Source organism: Acipenser ruthenus, chromosome 7 (genome assembly GCF_902713425.1).
Source record: "Acipenser ruthenus chromosome 7, fAciRut3.2 maternal haplotype, whole genome shotgun sequence".
NCBI classification, from domain to species: Eukaryota; Metazoa; Chordata; class Actinopteri; order Acipenseriformes; family Acipenseridae; genus Acipenser; species Acipenser ruthenus.
Genome location: NC_081195.1, coordinates 15078169 through 15095047, shown reverse-complemented (window position 1 = coordinate 15095047; position 16879 = coordinate 15078169). Strand labels below are relative to the sequence as shown.

General features: G+C 38.2%; 1 protein-coding gene across 10 annotated transcripts in view; it reads right to left on the bottom strand.

The window, feature by feature from the left end:
- LOC117415669 (phosphatidylcholine:ceramide cholinephosphotransferase 1-like) overlaps window positions 1–16879 on the bottom strand; it is an 87764-nt gene that overhangs the window by 22624 nt on the left and 48261 nt on the right. For 4 of the 10 annotated variants that reach the window (XM_059026439.1, XM_034026291.3, XM_034026285.3 and 1 more), the window contains one exon: window positions 15183–15233. The exons of 2 other annotated variants lie outside the window; for them this stretch is intronic. The gene's annotated coding sequence lies outside the window, so the exon portion shown is untranslated. Of the gene's footprint in view, window positions 1–335; window positions 561–15182; window positions 15234–15910; window positions 15949–15986; window positions 16032–16879 lie in introns of those variants that run through there. 4 more of the 10 variants (XM_034026290.3, XM_059026440.1, XM_034026288.3 and 1 more) reach the window with 4 other exon arrangements.

Genomic DNA, 16879 nt, shown 5'->3' with positions numbered 1-16879 from the left:
TTTGACACTCGCATTAAAAATATAGTTATTTAACGACCGAACAGGAAAATAAAGTCTGAGAAGAAAACATTGATTGGCTGTGCCAACAGTCAGTTTGGGCTCACATTTTAGGGTCCCCCTACTTGTTGTCCCATAATTCCAGCACTGGTCAGCCCATGCTTCCGAAAATACCGTATTATCTTGATTTAGGTATGTATTATGTTCTGTTCCACAGTTAACATACATTTCATCTGCATCTCAGGATGATGTTACCATATCATAATCATCAAATATATATATATATACACACACACACACACATCCATATACATACACAAACAAACAATAAAACTTACCTCAAACAATAATAAAAACTGATTTCAGATTAAATTACCGTTTCGTTTCAGAAAAAGCCTTGTTCTTGAGCTGCGTATGTTTAGCCATGGTTACTTTCTGCAGCATGTCTTCGAAAGCGTAACAGGAAAACTCTCAGTAAGGGGGCTGGAACTACTCTGACGTTAGAAACTAGCCTATGACCTGAAAGATTGTTAATTTCACTCCACGTCAATACTGTATGAGTGGAAATGGGAGTGCCAGAGAGTTTAGTTTGCAGGGTGTGGTAACACCCTTGTTTAATCCGAAAGCACGCTGAATTTCATTGTCTTGCAGTGTCGGGTTGTCTCTGTCTGGTAGAACAACGTGATTTCTAAAGTGGTGCGTTTGTACCATTTACCAATCTGTTTAAAACTGTATTAAAATCTAAATGAGTATTAACACACGAGATGGAACTTTGGAACAAAAGTGTTATTAAATAATGTACTTTTGCATTTTGACCGCAGTGTGTGTTTCACCCCTTTTTTTTTTTACACTCTCTCTTCAAGATCTTAAAATACCCACATCGTCTAAAATAAATGTAAACCAAGGCTGTATATGGATATGCAGCTGTTCACCCCCCCCCCCCCCCCCCAAAAAAAAAAAAAAAATAGGCCCAATATTTCAAGCAGCTGAAAATAATCACCAACAAGGTCATTTCAGGGCTACATACTTGAACATGAACTTCCATTTGTACTATGTTACAGTATAATACCCTAATACAAAAATGACAACATATTCCATCAAATACCACAAAACTATATTCTGTTGAAGTATAATAAACTAGCTAGTGGAGGCTGTGTGGTCCAGTGGTTAAAGAAACGGGCTTGTAACCAGGAGGTCTCCGGTTCAAATCCTACCTCAGTCACTGACTCATTGTGTGACCCTGAGTCACTTAACCTCCTTGTGCTCCGTCTTTCGGGTGAGACGTAATTGTAAGATACTCTGCAGCTGATGCATAGCTCACACACCTAGTCTCTGTAAGTCGCCTTGGATAAAGGCGTCTGCTAAATAAACAAATAATAATAAAGTAACCTGGCTGTCAATACAGTCGATTGATAAACCACCATGGGCATGACAGTCTCCTAAGAATCTGAAATGGTTCTTGACGGAAACGTTACCATTCTTAAATGATACCGGTCTTTAATCCCTATGCTGTGAAAATCAGGCTAGAAATCAGAAGGCAACTGTCAACCAAATTAAAAACCAATAATACAAAGTAATGGGGGGTTGGGAGCCAGACAGAATTTTTACTTTTTTTTTTTTTTGTTAAACTGTAAATGCAACTTTGCTTCTAACCAGCTGTTACCCCTTGGTTTCTTGTTTAAAATTAGTTATTGATTGATAAAGGCAGCTCTTAACCCAACTGTATATGTGCTGTAATTCCATGTAGGACTTACGTGTGTAGTTTTGAACAAAACAAACACATTGTCATTTTTACGTGTATTATTTCATATATGAATGGTACCATACTAGCTTAAAAATAGCTCTCAGTTTGCATGCATAGATTTCATGTAGTTTGTTATATTTACTGTACACTTCCCATAAAGAGTTAAATGCTGCCTTGACTCCTAACATTCTACAGCTAATGATATGCTTCGACCACAAATGCATTCCTGATGTGAAATTTATTTTGAGTACCTGAAAATAAGCATTGCAAAGAACAGCTTTCTTTAACTTGCTATGGTTCCAAGCACAGTTAAAAATTAACACACGTTTACTATAACAAGTGCCCTTTTCAAAACTGCACATGTGAGGCACACACAACAAACAGAAGCATGCAACAGGTAAGATTAATGGAATTAATTCAATGTCCTACAGACAACAGGAACTAATAACAAATCACCAAGGAACACATTTCTGTGGTCTAAAAAAAAAAAAAAAAAAAATCTGATGGTCAATTGAATTGCAAACTGATCCCAGTAAAGGCAGTGTGCACATCCTCACTGAAAGGGTGAACACTGAAAGGATACGTTTTGTTTTACTCTTCTGCACAAATGACCCGGTTGGCTGAACTCAAAACTGTTGATATTGATAGTAAAATTAGAAATGAGACATTAGAAATGGGGGACCATACCATAAAATGAAAGTTGTGCTGTATGTGTCCATTTCTGAGGTTAAAATAAACGTGGCAGAGCTGTAACAGAACTTGATTGTGCTGTCTCTTATAAGCCCATCAATATAATAACCTTGCAAATACAAAGTCATTACTTCAAACAGTCTCTGAGATATGAGGCAATGGCTGCTTGCCACAAATGGTAAAATGTTTAATTGTGCAAAGAATATTAAGCGCTAGGATTTTATCATCCAGAAACAAAAAGCCCCAATTTGCCTAATGAGTTTCCATAACACCAAAAATAAGAAGTGGGCATCCAAAATGGTTAAAGAGATATGATAACTTAGTGGTACCAGATGTACTGCATGATCAACACAAGTAAGGAAATATGCATTTAGCAAGGCTGAACTTTATGATCAAGAACATGTAAACACAATTATACCAAGAGGGAATCAGAGGCCTGGGCCTCAGGCACAGCTGAAGAACTACACCCACCACAGCTGTGTATGTGGTGGACTGCCCAATCCACAGTTTACACATTTCTAAAACAAATTACACTGCAGTAATTTAATCTGGTTTGGAGAGGGGCTGGGCATGCCTCGAAATCAACTGTCAATGAGCGCATGACAACAGTTTTAATAGATAAGTGGGCGTGTTGGTTGGTCGTCTCAATTAGAAAACTGCCAAAGCCTGCAGGGTAAGGTGGGAAGAAAGAAAAATGCTATGGTTACTGGGGTTATTAACAAGCCTTAAAAATGTACAAGGAGGGAGTCTTTGCTCTTTCTTATTTAACATTTCTGCAGCCTCCATTACATGCACAGTAGCACTCAGCGTACTGTACCTCAGTCTCCTAAATCAGTAACTTGTACAGTAGCTGCAGTTATGTTATTAAAGGCACTATGAAACCAGGAATATGGGTGTTGAGGACTCCCAGTGTGAGCTACAGAGTTCAGTGGCTGGGAGTGGAGTAATGGTGCACCAGTCAACCAAGCTCTGCATAACACTGGCCTGTATGCACGTCTGGAGTTTGCCAGAAAGCATGAGAGTGACCCAGCTGCGATGTGGGAAAAGGTTTTGTGGTCAGATGAGACCAAGATAGAGCTTTTTGGCCAAAACTCAAAGCGCCATGTGTGGCACAAACCTAACACTGCCCATGCCTCAAGACACACCATCCCTACAGTGAAGTATGGTGGTGGCAGCATCACGCTGTGGGGATGCTTCTCATCAGCAGGGACTGGGCATCTTGTTAAAATTGAAAAGGAAGAATGGATGGAGCAAAATACAGGGAAATACTGCAAGAGAACCTGCTTCAGTCCGCTAAAAAACTGAAGCTTTGGAGGAAATTCACCTTTCAGCAGGACAATGATCCCAAGCACAAGGCCAAAGCAACATTGGAGTGGCTCAAGAACAAAAAGGTGAATGTCCTACAGTGGCCCAGTCAAAGTCCTGATCTCAATCCCATTGAGAATCTGTGGCACTATTTGAAAATTGCAGTCCACAAGTGTCGTCCAACCAACCTGAACAACCTGGAGCAAATCTGCCAAGAAGAATGGGCCAAAATCACTCCGACACTGTGTGCAAAGCTGGTACATACTTACCCCAAAATACTTAAAGCTATTATTGCAGCGAAAGGTGGCTCTACCAAATATTAATGTGTGGGGGTTGAATACTTATGCAAGCAAGATATTTCACTATTTATTCCCAAATGTGTTTTTAGCAAGAGACTACACAGTTCACAAGGGGCAGGTGTAGGGGTCAATAATTATTACATGTATTACATTATGACATACTGATAACTATTGTCCATACACACACCATACATGCTTTAAGGTCCTGCTGTATGTACGCACGCACACATACACACACACACAGAGTTTTATATTAAAAATAAATAAATAAAATCAAGTGTAAACCCACACTGAGGGTCTCGTTAATGAAACCATCTCCAATTATAAAACTGCAGACAGGAACCCTGGGTTTCTACCACTATGCCCCCTTCCATCCTAACCATTCATCCGGAGATCCAAGGCAATTAGAGGGGCATTTCTGAAGACATAGACCCAGTATTAACTTCCAACAACACCCCTGAAGAAATTACGGTTGCTTTGACTGCAGTGTAAGTGGATCATACTATCAAGTCTGATGGGGCAGAATACAGGGAAATGAACTTTTAAAATGAGGAGCAGCTGGATTCTTTGAAGTGAAATACAAATCATACACGTGTTGTTGTGATGTTCCATACTCTTATGGGCTCCTTCTGGATTTATAGACTTTGAACTTTTTTGTGCCTAGACAGTTACATTTAAGAGCTGTATTCTTGGACATTAAACAAGGGCTAGATTATCTAATCATTTGAGATGCTTCCTGGAGTATATGCGAGAAAATACTGAATCCTAACTCTTTCCATACTTATTGTGACGCAGAAATTGCATACCATTATTGTCATACATCCCCAATTGGTCTTAAATTATGTGATTTATAGTTAGTATTTTAAAAACGTTTTTAAAAACAGTACATTTCTGATTCAATATTAAGTATAATATTATGCTGTTTAAGATTTATGTTTAAACTGTAAATGAAAATACATCACCCTTTACAGTTTTGCAAACGTCACCAACAGTAAACATTACAACAGCTGTAAATGTTAAAAATGAAAGGCATTCAGTTTGCATATTGATCTGCAAGAGGAATACTGCTATCAATAGGTGCTTTGTTAAATTTCTTTACATTATGATACATGTCCTGAAGTACTTAAATCAAGCCATCCACCCATAAATAAGCACATCCGTTTGTAGATGCCTTTCCTGTTTAAAATCACTATGGTTTGCTGTAACCAGGAAGCAACAAGACTAACACTTACTTGATACCCTGTGACTCAAAAAGAATGTCTTGATAAATGTTGTAAAACACCTAACCACAACATGTTTTTTTTTTCTCTAGTTTTGTAATTAAGCAGTTGTTTGTTTTTAGCTTTTGAATAAAATGAGTAATGTACAATAAATAAATAAATTTAAAAAAAACAAACTTGAGGATGGATAGGAGCCCCACAAAGCAACAGGTGAAAGGTATAGGCTAAATACAGTATTTTAATAAACACACCTTTTCCCACTTTGACATGATGGAGGCCTATGGGAGAAAGACTCTGTTGGGAAGGAGTTATTACAGAAAAAAGCATTTACCATCAGTGCACTCACAGTGGTAGAGGGGGGTTAAAATGAGATCTAAACAAAATTAGGAGGAGGTGAAATCACCTTAAGATGCATTTCACACAGCTAAGCTACCCTAGCTAATGCACATCCAACCCCTTCTTTAGTCCCCTGTCTTTCCTATCTTGTTTTCCTCAAAAATGACAAAACTACAAAAAAGCTACAACCAGATAAGTGTGCAGTATAGATGTTCAATGGGTGTTGCTACTTTATTAGGAAGACCATTTCCTGTATTTGTAGCTATGGCAACTGACTTCCAAATAGAAGTACCTTACATAGTAAAAAAAACATTTTATATACATAACATAAATATTCACGGTTTTTATGTAAAGTATGTACAAAGTTATGCACACAATATATAAAAGGAATACCATTTTTTTGGGGTAAAATAAAATACTATGTATATACTTTAGATTGCTGATTGTTGACTGCAGCATCTCAACATATGTCTTCACAAATAGATAGAGGTTTTTGCGCAGAACACAATTGGATAACAAAGTCACCTGATGATTTTCGATCTCTCTTTCCTGTCTTCAAAACACATACCACATTACTAGCACTGCCTTTGGGCATTATGACAGAGACAGAAGGAACCTGACCTGCAAATCTCAGTACAAAGGGGCACAGCCAGAGCTCTGTGTTTTTGTTTGTTTATTTGTGTAGCAGAGGACTAGCGAGTCGTGAGCTGCAGCCACGGAGCCAGCACAGACCCCACAGCACGACTAGCACTGCAGAGCACAGCCCAAAAGAGCACCACTGTACTACAACCGGAGCACTTTCCCGTGCATGTGTGGATTACTGTACTGGAAAATGGCAGGTTTTCATTCCCAAATAAAAAGGTTTCACAAAATAATAGCACAGTACAGTGATATTAATTAAAAAGAGACTATTTTCGTAATTCTAAGACTGTTTGGACATTCACTTTGTCACCCACACCACTCACCTCCTGACAGGCATGTATACAAAGAGATCAGATTGAAAAAAAAAAAAAAAACAGAAAAGACGCAACCTTGACGTACGCAGGTACGGCATGGTACTGCAAGTGCTCTTTCATTTGACGTACATGCTTACGTCCTGGAGCTGAAGTGGTTAATACATTAAAATAAAGCTGGTTTTACAAACAGGGCAAAAGAAAATAATATAAGTAAGCAATGTTGTACAATTCAGTATTTCTGAACATTAAATCACCACAGGGCAGGTGCAAAGAACAAAAAAAAGATAGCGAACTGTATAAATCAAGTAGCAAATGTGACATTTGGAAACCTACTGTTACACTACCATATCTGTATGAGATCTACACAGATCTGCAGTAAGAGTGTGAAGCAAAAATACTTTATTACTGGTTAATCGTCTTCTATGTGGAATAATGACTTGCTTTCTGTGGTTTCCTGTGTTTCTCTGTCATGACAACACTAATCAAATGATTTAAGAATATGTGGGTGCGACCACTAAGTTTGAATGTCACGTTGGCAATGGCACATGTTCATATTTCTATTACTCATATATACTCACATTTAAATATGATTTTTAATTTCCAGATGAACAGACTGTATTACTATCATAGAAAGTTAAGTGTATAACATGTTTGAGGACATTCTGGGAATTAATCAGGTTAAAAGTAAATTAGTTAAAGTTGTGGATTCAATGCTGCGAACAGTAGTTAATCTGCCCGATAAGATGTAGTGGGGTTGGACAAGAAATTCCATGGCACTGTAGTTCAAAATATGACCCATCAACTTATTAGAAAACAGCTTTGGTGGGATGCTCAATGACAGATCGTGTGGGAGAGACGGGTATCAACAGCTGTATAAAACGCCCTCAAAACACTGCATGCAATGACGCCCGCCATTCCAGTCCTCTGACAAAACATTATCTAAAAGATACCAGTATCACTCCTTTAATGAATAAGAAAAATACGACTTGCAGGCATGAAGAGCTATTGTATACTGCTCAGCTTTTTTTAGATAATAAGCTTCACATAACTTATTTGTGAATAACTCTGATTTCCTGTATAACCTTTAGACAAGAAGGAAATATTGCATGTAAGACAACAATGGTCTCATCTACCTAAAATGTACACCCTTATAAGGGCCCACAGTCTTATATCCATAAATCCCTTAAGAAATGTTCGTTCTTCAGGTTTTTTCACAACTGTTCTCAAGTCCTGAACTGCAGCTCTCTCTCACAGCCGAGACACTGTAGTTTATCAAGGTTCTGAACCCTCACAGTAATAAAACAGTGACAGGGAAAGGCAAACAGGCTTTGTGATTCAGTTACTTCCTGATAATCTTTGACCGTGATTGCTCATTGTGTACGAACAGTTGGAATTTGTTAGTTACCAAACAAGACCAGTTGTGACTAAAGAATTAGGAAATATTAAAATCAAAAGTTGTGTTTAATGACACAAATTTCTCACAAAACTTAGAACACATCCAAATTACAACATAGCTAACAGTCATAGAAATGGATGTAATTAATTGCACTACAGTGTTCACTTTACTGTATTTATACTTTTGGTAATGTCGGTTTGGAGCACTTTTTTTTTTTTTTTTAACACAAACAGAAACAAACACGTTCCTACATGGTATGTAAAGGAAGGCAGTTCAGGAAAATACATGTAAAAAAAGAATTTACAAGAATGGTGGTGCTTTGTACAAATAACAAACAACTGATCTTAAGACTGTCCCAATGGTGGATTTCACAGTCATGTAATTGTGTGCTGGCAACCAAATAAACCAAACTAAAATAACGAGCACAGATTTTTAAACAAGCAATCTATAAGTTATCTAGCCACCAATTACAGCAACATATGAGCTTTTGTCATCTTCCATTCCTGAAGTAGTTTTTTTATTTTATTTTATTGTGAATAATGATCACTGCTATTTACGTAAAAATAACCTTCACAATACTACAGAGTAAAAAATACAACAATACTGTCAACCACAATGGCAAATCATTTTAAAACAGTATCAAATTGCCTATGGAAGAGATAAATCTGTTATTTGCTTTAACAGTGATCTCTTTATTCACGTTTTACTGTATTTCTTCCCTTGTTACAATAACATCTCCTGTTTGCTGTGCATCACAACACACAGACACCTCACTGCGAACCCCTCAAGTAAGACTTTTAACCTCCGACCCCCAGAACAGGTCCTAAGGCATAAGGGCTCTGTATTGGATATCTGCCAATTAAAGTATGATCTTACATTTGTTTCAAATGCAATTGTCAGTGTCATTATTATTATTATTATTATTATTATTTATTTCTTAGCAGACGCCCTTATCCAGGGCGACTTACAAGATATCACATTATTTTTACATACAATTACCCATTTATGCAGTTGGGTTTTTACTGGAACAATCTAGGTAAAGTACCTTGCTCAAGGGTACAGCAGCAGTGTCCCCCACTGGGGATTGAACCCACGACCCTCCGGTCAAGAGTCCAGAGCCCTAACCACTACTCCACACTGCTGCATTAGTAATTAGTCTGTCAGTCTGAGGGCTGGTTCATACTTCTTTTCGCAAATGAATACGACACGGCAGGCGCAGACAGCTATAAAAAGTATGCAGCTTCACTCCAACCATGCAGCAAATATTGACATTTTTCAACATTATCCGACCCTATGCGATTTCAGGTCGCAGACGTATAAGAAAAGGCTGTAAGACTTTCCAAAAAAGAGTGTGGCTGACGTAATTCCAACCTGTCACACAGCGTCAGAGACCATTGACTCCGACCAGAAATGATGTCAGAGTCTGAAGTATGAACCAGCCTTAACACATTCACTGGCAAGCTAAAGATTTATGATAATGCTTCCAAATTTTGAGACACAAGAAAAATTATATTGAATTATACAACAGAACTCAAAACAAACATACACAATACAATTAGACAATGAGGGGGATCCAGGCAATCTAAATGCGCTACAAAATAGGAATTGTTCTGTTTTTTCTAAACAACAACAAGAGTTAGCAGCCTATCTTGAGATTTCAAAATGTTTAGGGCGCTGGCTGCTATCCCAAATCTAAAGTGGTAAATTAGGATAAAAGCATGGTATGTTTAAGGCTTGTACAATCAAAATTGAAATGCAGAAGAAAAGTCTCAGCTACAGTAAAATGTCATTCAGAGTCATACAGAGTGATTGGTCAGTGGTGGCTTACTGGCTTTAAATTTTCTTCCTTCTGTCAATTTAATTTACATTTAAATTGTTATTTAACTGTTTAAATAACATGTCTTTTGTGCTCCAATATTTTTTTGTATTGTCAACACTACAATATAACTAGGGCTTCTGATTTTAGGTTTTAACCGATAAAACACCCCCAATACAAAAAAATGAAATCAGTGGATAACCAATAATCACCGGAAAACACCGGAAAAACTGTGGAAATGGTAAATCAATTCATGTTGACTTTACCCATGTCCCATTAAAAAATAAAACCTACTACAAAAATAATAATAAATACATTTCCCAGTGCTGCTGGGCAATGTCCCACCTTCCTGACTTGTATCTATCATTCAGTGCGTTTACATGAGCTTAAGAATTCCGATATTTTTCGGAAAACTAATTCCGATATCAAACGTCATGTAAACCCAGTTTTCAGAAAATGTATCGGAATATTCCTCAGGTCAGTTTTCGGAAAAAAGCACCTAGAAATTTCCGATTCAATTCCGAAAACGAACCAAATGTATATATCATGTAAACACACTTTTCGGAAAACTTATTCTGATAGCGTTCTGCACATGTGCAAACTTTGACCTTCATTCCTGCACGTGGCTTTAGAAAACAGAGAAAATAATAATAATATGTAGTGAGTCTGCATGGATCCATTTACTCGGTTGAATCGTATTTTGTCATATACTTGTACTTGCTAGAACCGAAGTCATTGTATTTTATCTTGCTCTTAATTGTATTATTACTTGTACTGTGATTCTTGAAATGTATTTTTGTTTATGACTGTAAGTCGCCCTGGATAAGGGTGTCTGCTAATAAATAAATAATAATAATAATAATAATAATAATAATGTTAGGGATAAAGTAATATTTGTCCGTATGTATTTTTTTAATAGCCCATACTGAAGCAGCACATGTTTTCCAGCTTTGAAATTACGTGATTATTTAAAATAATGTACAGTACAGTATAATTTAAAATAATGTACAGTATATCAAAAACGAAAGCCCCGAAAAAAACGATTTATATAAAACTCGAAAATAGCAAAAAATAAGCACCGAAAAATACAATTAATAAAAAAACGAAAAACAGAAGCCCTAAACATAACTATAAAATATGACAAATGCCACAGGGGGTGGGGGGCAATGTCTTGTGTTGATATATTATATTTAGACAATGGTGTTAATAATGTAGGCATCCCGGAGCTTTGACCCTCCCCCTGGTCCCCAACCCTCCCTCCTGAGCTGTGTGGTTAGACCTTTGTGAAAAAGCAAGTAACTGCCATAAAGCTGTTTTATCATTATTCAATACAATGATCTTTATATGCACCACATTAAATACATGGACTTTTTATAAAGGCATCTGATGATGATGGTTTTTAATTCTGAGTTTTATATTTAAAATGACTTAACGCTCATTAGGTGATCCCCAAGGCGATTGGTCAAGGCTGGTCACTGGCAGAAATAGCAAACCACACTTCTATTAAATAAAACAATTAAACAATCAAAACAATGCCCTGTGCAAGGGTGGCCATCTTGGTTCTAGCACACACCCGTGCACCCATGTGCAGAACCTCTGCTGTGTCACATAGCCCTAAACCAGTGTTATGGCAGGAGTTTCAAACTTTAACTCAACTCTATACTTTGTAATGCATTAGTTGTGCAGATTCCTTCCCGTCATTCTACAACCACCCAAAAGTTAAAAAAAATAAATAAATTGAGACAAGAACCAAATGCTTCAGTGACAGCGGATGTCTAATCTGGAAAGCCATAAAATGTTCCCCAACCAAAAAAAAAACAAAAAAACACTCAAGATCATCATTAGGGAGGACATCTATACACTAACGCAAGGATCTTTGCCAGCTTATTATGCTTTGTGCAACAGACAAGCCGGATTTAATACAGTAAAATTGATAAACACACAAAGGAAACTAATATATAATCTGTAAAAGCGGTGAAGGTGTCCGATATGCCCTTATTATCAGGGCTTGTATTAACACAGCCTACAGGTTTGGTACATTAAAATCAATAGGAGCACCCTTGGAATGAATATTGTACATCCAGTTTCTGTACACAGAAAATGAATATCTCCCAAATGTGTGTATGTGTGTGTGTATACATATATATATATTTCTCATATGAGCAGAGCAAGCTGCCCCTCCTCACTCGCAGCACACACACCCTCCCCAATGCACCAACACCTCTCAAAGCTGTCCAGGTCATGCACCATTTTAAAATAAGCAAACTCCATCTTGATCATTGAGACCATCAGTAAACTGGACACTGACCCCCAGCTCCACTTGGCTCAGGTACCGGTTTGTGGGAAAAAAAATTCTATGCAGCACTCTCCACTGCAGGTCTCTGGAGCGCTAGGGCAGGGGAAGCTTATACAGCACCCTCCAGACAGGAGCTTCATTGTCAGGGACACAGAGGTGAGCCCTCCACTTTGTGTCCACCAGATCTTTCAATTTATTCTGCCTCCAGAAACCTGCTGAAGAACTGGAAGAGTGCCAGACAGAGAGAGGCCTGCTCAGCACCTTCCCCAAGAAACGCACAAGTCTTTTATAGAATTCTGCAGGCAGTCCATCCAGTCTGGGAGCCTTCCCTTTGGATAGCTGCACCACGGCCGCAGTGAGCTCTGGGAAGACCAGAGGAGTGTCTAGTCCGCTGCTCTCCTCCTTGTCCAGGCTGAGGTGACTCTGGAGAAGCCGCTCCATCTCTCCCGGGTTGCAGCCCTCATCCTTGTAGAGATCAATATAAAAGCTCACTGCAACACGCCTCAACTCTGCTTGGCTGGAGACCTCTCTCCTCCCGGGCAACCTCAGACAGCACATTGCCTTGCGCTCGCTCCGCTGTATTCCTCTCCAGGCCGAAGAAGGCGGCTGTGGGGCGTCCATATCTAAGTTCAGTGAAGCGGGCTCTGAGCAGAGAGCCCTTCACCTTCTTCTCCAGCAGGCTGCCCATGAGCTGCCTCCTCTCCTGCAGGCCGATACGCCCCCTCATTGCTCTCGCTGACCAGCTGGCTCTCAAACTCATCTCTCTCTCCAGCTCACTCACCACTGCGTCCACTGATTTTGGTTAAGGTTAATCCAAGTGTATTGTTTGCTGGTGGGATTAGAATTCCTCCAAATATCTACCAGGTCATAAGTGTTTAAAACAGTGGCCAGCTTTTTTCATAGATCCCTTCTTCAATTTCAGTATGATATTTATAAAGCACATTTTTATTGCCTGCATGCAGTACTTTACACTTTTCTCTACTAAATGTCATTTGCCATGTGTCTGCCCAGTTCTGAATGCTGTCTAGATCATTTTGAATGACCTTTGCTGCTGCAACAGTGTTTGCCACTCCTCCTATTTTTGTGTTGTCTGCAAATTTAACAAGTTTGCTTACTATACCAGAATCTAAATCATTAATGTAGATTAGGAATAGCAGAGGACCTAATACTGATCCCTGTGGTACTCCACTGGTTACCTCGCTCAATTCTGAGGTTTCTCCTCTAATCAGTACTTTCTGTTTTCTACATGTTAACCACTCCCTAATCCATGTGCATGCATTTCCTTGAATCCTTACTGCGTTTAGTTTGAGAATTAATCTTTTATGCGCGACTTTGTCAAAAGCTTTCTGGAAATCTAAATAAACCATGTCATATGCTTTGCAATTATCCATTGTCAATGTTGCATCCTCATAAAAATCAAGCAGGTTAGTTAGACATGATCTCCCTTTCCTAAAACCATGCTGACTGTCTCCCAGGATATTCATTTTGGATCTTATTATAGTTTCCATAAGTTTACATATACTAGAAGTCAGGCTTCTTGGTCTGTAGTTACCTGGTCCGGTTTTGTCTCCCTTTTTGTGGATCGGTATTACGTTTGCAATTTTCCAGTCTGTCGGTACAACCCGTGTCAAGAGACTGTTGCATGAACTTGGTTAGCGGTTTGTAAATAACTTCTTTCCCCGCATGAAAAATATTTAAAAACATCTGTGCTGGCAAAAACAATGTAGTCCCTGCCCTCTACATTAAACCACCAAGCTACAGCTAAGCTTTTGTCTGGGTTATCAAGTAACACAAATACCTGTCGCCTGAACGACATAGCATGTTTAATTTCTGGATTTTTACAACACAGCGGAATCATCTTTATTGGGGACATTATTTTACCGTATCGGGAAAGTTCTCTTTCAATTAGCGTATTACTAATAAAAGGTGGAATGTTAGATAATATCACCTTTGTTAGAGGCGTTGACAACGGTGTAACTGTAATTAAACACAATTTCAACACAAACTCCTCTTCCACTATTTTGTTTACCAGATTTTCACTGTTGAGGAAAACAAACTATGGCCTTGTTCATCCACGAGGCGGAATTAATTTTTATCAAACCCAACAACCTGCCCCACGGTAAGCAGCACATCTTTCACAGAATCATTATTTTCTGAAAAAACTTTAAAGTCGTGGTGCCTAGTAAGCCCCCCGCCCCCCCCCAACCCACTGGAGTGGGAGCCCATCTTTGTGCACACACTGGCTAACACGTTTAAAAAAGTACTAAGATAAGAAAAATACTTTAAAAAATGTGTAAAATATATATATAATAAATAAATACATATATTATAAATGGCAATACAGCTCGCCACCGCTCCTCGCACAGCTCCCGCCCCTCCCACAATCCTCAGAGAGAGAGCGCTGGATCCATTTAACAGTATCTATACACCCTATTTTCCCCATGAACAAATAAGACCCCCCACTGTAAATCCCTTTAGACTACTGTTTGCCAGTTAATACTACTCAATACAGGGCCCTCTTCCTGTAATTGCTGCTGTTCACCCAAGGTAAGTACAGAACTTAACTGTAGTTAAAAGCTTCGGAAGAAACTACAAGACATTATGAACAAAGTTTCAATGAGCTAAAATTTAACAATTCTCACCACTTCCCTCCAAAGTCTGAGAAAGAGTTACTAATATAGCCACTGCAATACCAAATAGCAACATATTACTAAACCTGATGGTTACCTAACATTACAGAAGAAGAAATTGATGGTCTCAGTTAGTGTACTTTAAATACTTTACCCTAAAGCTGTAGGCCATCATACGACACAAACAATTTAAAAGGCAAAATGCCAAGGTTTTGTATGACAGATAGTACAACAAACAGATTTATGGAAGGTTTCCTATTTTAAACAGAAGACGGCATGTCTTGCGCAAATGCTATGGTTATAAAAAATAAAAATGATGTTTTTCAAAGAAAGTATGAGTGGTGGGGAATGGATGTGGTGATGCATGCATGTGAGAAGACAGCACGTGAAAGAATATATTCAGAAGGGTTTTTAAACGATCAAACTAAAATGCGCATACCCTTCCCTGACATACAGTATTCACAATTGAAAGTTAAGGAAAATGACAAAAGCCTTACCTTGACTTTCCTTCAAAAGCGGTACTTCTCATAATAATTGAAGTCTCGGTCCTAAGTATAGTGAGAAAAAATTACAAAAGAAATAAATTTATTGATATTTAGATCTAAATATGCAGATGTCTCAATGGTATATGATTGTAAGTATAGAAATTAGAAACGCCTTTACCTGTACGATACAATATTCACAACAGAACCTAAATATTGCCCTGCCTCCCAAAGAAAGCACCCTAAATTTCCATGTCAATCTGTACTTGAAAGATAAACCAACAGTGAGACCCTTTTATCACTTCCCATGAGACTAAAGTGCTTATGAGTATACATTTAGAAACCATTAGGTGTGAATGCATTTAACCAGGAGGAAAAAACAGTAACAGAAACTAAACTAAAAAAAACCTTTATTGCAGACACCACACACAATCTGCCGATACATAGATTAGCATAACATTTACCCTGCTAGAAACTGGTTTGTCATTGTACGATTGGTACATTGCTATAAATCATTAATTCGTTCTTGGCCAATCCAGTTATAATGTCCAGTTACTCTGCAACTTTTTTTTTTTGTCATAATGTTATTAAAGAAAAAATAAAATTTGATAAAAACATTGAAAATTGTTAACAAAATAAATGTCTGGCTTTTTTGACTAAAGATATCACATATAAAAGTGTATGTACAGTAAACCCTGGCCCAACTATACCTTAAGGAGGGTTAACTGTGCGTATTAGCCTACCTTTATATAACTGGAGATGGATACAATTTAACAGCATTCTATTATCATAAATGGAAGAACTCCAGTTAAACCATACCATTAAAGAGGATCACTGTTCAAGTGACTATCTCGCTGAACTCGCAACTCAGACAAGCAGTCTGGATTAGTCCAGTTAAGCAGAGAGGTTTCATGCAAATAAGAGGCGAGGGAGGTGGGTTAATGATTAACAGGCACTTCAGGTCTAACCTGCTATAATAGTGACAAAAAAAAACACAACTTTCTAGGTATCTCACAGGAAGTCAAAATTCTAAAATTATTCTGTGAAGAAAGCTCCTCCTCACCTCTCTGCAAATAGTGATCAACATTGTGGTTTTCCATTGCCAAGTCTCACCACATTACAATGGTAATAACCAACATTTAAAATATTTCCTTATGACTTGTTAGCATAACAAATTTGCAAGTCTCTTTAATACTAATCTTTAACCTACAAGTTTTACAATAATGCATGTACTCAAGCACTGCAATATGATATTATCTGACCCCTAAATCACAGTGCCCCATGAAAGTTAATTGAATGACTGTGGCAAAGTGCCCCCCCCCGTATATGTTATATGTTACGTGTTGTGTGTAAATGTTGGTGTATAGGCATTGGTACACGGGATATAAGCGGTCTGTGTTTCACGTGTGTGTAAATTGTATATTTGTAGTTAGGCACGGGGATGGCACATCACATCACGTGCAAGTAAAAAGTAATAGTATGTGAGCACGGGGAATTGCACTTTAATTAATTCACGTGCAGTTGTACCGAGATTCCAATTGAATGATTGACTAGCAATCGAATCTCGGTACAACTGCATAAAAGCTGCATGTTTTCACTCACTGGGGGCTAGGTGTTCGGTGAGTGGAGAACGGGATAGGAGACGGAGGTAGTAATTGTTAGTAAAATAAGTAGTAAAAGAAGCTCACCGTGTTTGTCTGTGTAGTTCGTTT